We start from the raw sequence: 3,602 nt of genomic DNA on the forward strand, positions 1-3,602 counted from the left end.
TGCAGGAATTCAAATCAGTGTGTACCTGGCAGATGACTGTCCTAAAAAAATCAGGTTCAGTATTTCTGCTCCTTAACCACCTCTTCTTAACCAACCCCTCCCCTGCAATTGTGCCTATCTGCGCTTGCTCCTTGAAGGAAAGTACTGTAGTACCTTGGGTGCATCCAGGTGTCATTAAGACACAATGTATAGCATATTAAAAAGAGGTGTGGCTTTTTTACAACAATGCAAATGTATGGAGCAAACGTATAACATTTTCTCTGAATAATGTCTAATAAAGAGTGGTTACTTACCTGTAAATATGGTTCTCCAAGTGATACTCTGTGAATTCACACATTTGGGTCTTGTCCGCGCTTGCGTGGAACGTTCGGAATATTCTAGAGCTCTTTATCTGAAAGATCAAAAAGATACATTGCCCCTATTGCGCATGAGCAACCTCCCTTTCCCTCCAGTTCCACACATCCGTCATCGCTAAACTAAGGCTTGCACCTAGCAGCAGTGACGGACAGTGGGGAAGGATGGGAGGGTATGTGTGAATTCACAGAGTATCACTTGGAGAACCATATTTACAGGTAAGTAACCACTCTTTCTCCCAAGTGAACTCTGTGAATCACACATTTGGGTGACTGACAAGCTAACTTACCGGAAGGTGGGCCGTCACTGGAGAACTGACGTGAGGACAGCCCTTCCGAAGGATGTTTCCTTTTTAGCCCGAAGGTCAAGCCGGTAATGGGTGACAAAGGTGGACACCTTGGACCAGGTAGCCGCCCTGCAGATATCAGGTACGTCGACGCCTCGGAGCAAAGCAGTAGACGTTGCCATTGACCTTGTCGAGTGCCCACGAATACCTTCAGGAACATCCTTCTTGGATAGCTGATAAGCCAGAACCACAGTGGAGACTAACCACCTAGATAAGGCAGGAGCCGAAGCAGCCGACCCCTTGCGTGATCCATAGTAGCACAGGAAAAGTTTAGGAGAAGCCCTAAAATCCTTAGTCCTTGAAATGTAATAGGACAAAGCCCTTTTGACGTCCAAAGAATGCAGCATCCTCTCAATGTCCGAGGATGGGTCAGAGAACAAGGTCGGCAATGATATGGGCTGATTTAGGTGAAATTCAGACACCACCTTAGGAAGAAAGGAAATGTCTGGAAAGAGGACTACCTTATCCTTGTAGAATTGCAGATAAGGCGAATCTGATCTTAGAGCTGCTAACTCAGAGGCTCTCCTGGCGGATGTAATAGCCACCAAAAACAGAGTCTTTAAGGAGAGAAACTTGAGATCACAGGATGACATGGGTTCGAAGGGGTGTTTCATTAACGCATTCAGAACAAGAGTCAGAGACCATTGCGGGATAGGAGCTCTTACAGGTGGGCGAGTGTTCATAAGTCCTTTAAAAAAGGTCTTAACAGTCGGGTGAGTAAACAGCTGTGCAGAACTTGAACCAGAAGGCTGATGAGCAACTATAGCAGCCGCATAAACTTTCAAAGTGGAAACCGACAAACCAAGGTCAAACAAATGCCTTAAATAGATCAACAAAGTCCTCAAAGAAACAGGAGATGTTTGAAGATCTTTAGAAGAAGCAAAACGGACAAAGTTGTCCCATTTGTATTTGTACAAAGATTTAGTAGAAGGTTTCCTAGACTTATCTAATATTTCTTTAATTTCTGGCAGATCCTCCAAGCGGTCAGGTGAAGGGATTCCACGTCCGGGTGAAGAATGGACCCTGAGTCCCTGGAGAGCAAATCTGGCATCATCGGAAACTTGAAGACGTCCATGGCTACCTCTCGGAGGACTGGGAACCACGGTTGACGTGGCCAGAATGGGGCCACCAGGATGGCTGAGGCTTTGTGTTGAATTAGCCTGACTATGGTCCTTTGAATTAGAGGAATCAGCGGGAACAGGTAAATGAGATGTTTCTTCCAGGGAATCATGAAGGCGTCCCCCAGGGATGAGGGATCCTTCCCTGCTCTTGAGGCATAAGCGTGACATTTTCTGTTTTCGCTCGAAGCAAACATGTCTATGTGAGGATGGCCCCATCTGTGGCATAACTCTTGAAACATGAGTTGGTTTAGTTCCCACTCGTGGGACTGACCTTTTTGACGGCTTAGAGTGTCTGCTAGAGAGTTCTCTGTTGTCGCTATGTGAATGGCCATGGGATACACATGATGGACACAACACCATTCCCAGAGTAGTACAGCTAGGTAAAGTAAGGACAGAGACTTTGTTCCTCCCTGCTTGTTTATATAAAACAGGGTCGTGGTATTGTCTGTTACAACTTGCACACCACGACCCTGTATTATGGGGAGAAAAGCTTTGAAGGCCTTTATTACTGCTATCAGCTCTAGATGGTTTATGTGGAGGCCCTTTTGACGAGAGGTCCACAAGGCATTCACGGTATGGCCGTCGCAATGAGCCCCCCAACCCGTGGGGCTCGCATCCGTTGTAACTTGAGCCGATAGTCGTAGCGGTAGAAAAGGGCGCCCCATGAGAAGATGTGGCCGGAAGCCCCACCATAACAGTTGCCTCGCCAACTCTGGGGTGACTCTCAACTGCTTCTTTGGGTGGTCGTACAACGGGTTGAAGTGATGAAGGAGACATGCCTGTAGTGATCTCATTCTGAGCCTGGCGTGAGGCAAGGCAGCCATCGTTGATGCCATGAGGCCTAGCAGATGTTCGGCCTGATGTGCTGACACTAGGGCATGGGGTAGGAACCCCTGCAGGGCTATTTGAAGCTTTTGTATGCGGTCCACAGGCAGAAAAAGCCTTGCCTTTTTTGAGTCCAGAGTGGCTCCTATGTACGACATCACTTGAGAAGGAGTTAGCGTTGACTTGTCCCAGTTTATGGTGAGACCTAAACTTTGTAAAGTGTGTATGGTGAAGTTTGTGTCCTGAACTGCCCTTCTTCTGGAAGGTGACACCACTAGCCAGTCGTCGATGTAAGGAAAAATCTTTACACCTTGCAGACGGAGGAAGGCAGCAACCGGAGCCATACATTTTGTAAAAGTGCGTGGAGCCGTTGCTAAACCGAAGGGTAAGGCCATATACTGTAGAGCGGTTTTGTTTGTGATGAACCTGAGGTATTTTCTGTGACTGTGATGAATTGTAATATGAAAATATGCATCCTTTAGGTCTATGACTGTAAACCAATCTCCTTTCCTCAATAGGTGGACAATGGACTCCAGCGTTACCATCCGGAACCGACGAGGACGCAGGTAAGTGTTTAATTTTCTTAGATCTAGGATTGGGCGAAGTCCTCCGTCCTTCTTGGGGACGGTGAAATACCTGGAATAAAACCCTCTTGGGATTTTGTGATACGGGACCTGTTGGATGGCTTTCTTTTGGATCAGAGCCTGCACTTCCTCCTCCAGGACAGGGTTGGTAGCTGTGACTTTGAGGTATCCTAGGGGAGGAAGTTTGATGAACTCTAGACGGTATCCGAATTGTATGATGCTTAGGACCCAAGAGTCCTGAGTTATGAGTTGCCAATTTGACAGAAACGGGGAGAGTTGGGTTTGATGGTAAGAGCCGGTGATTGTCAGGAAGTCAAAGAAACTGTCTGGACTTCTTAGAAGGAGGACGGAAGGACTGGCGTTTAGTCTGCT

The 3,602-nt window shown here is 47.1% G+C and overlaps 1 long non-coding RNA gene across 1 annotated transcript; it reads right to left on the reverse strand.

The window, feature by feature from the left end:
- Positions 1 to 293: 293 nt before the first annotated feature.
- LOC144588041 (uncharacterized) lies at positions 294 to 728 on the reverse strand. Its single transcript, XR_013543356.1, has 2 exons — positions 644 to 728; positions 294 to 391 (listed from the first exon to the last, which is right to left on the reverse strand). It is a non-coding gene; the product is annotated as an uncharacterized LOC144588041 (long non-coding RNA).
- Positions 729 to 3,602: the final 2,874 nt, after the last annotated feature.

The sequence above is a fragment of the Pogona vitticeps genome, chromosome 3, assembly GCF_051106095.1.
Source record: "Pogona vitticeps strain Pit_001003342236 chromosome 3, PviZW2.1, whole genome shotgun sequence".
In the NCBI taxonomy this organism is placed as follows: Eukaryota; Metazoa; Chordata; class Lepidosauria; order Squamata; family Agamidae; genus Pogona; species Pogona vitticeps.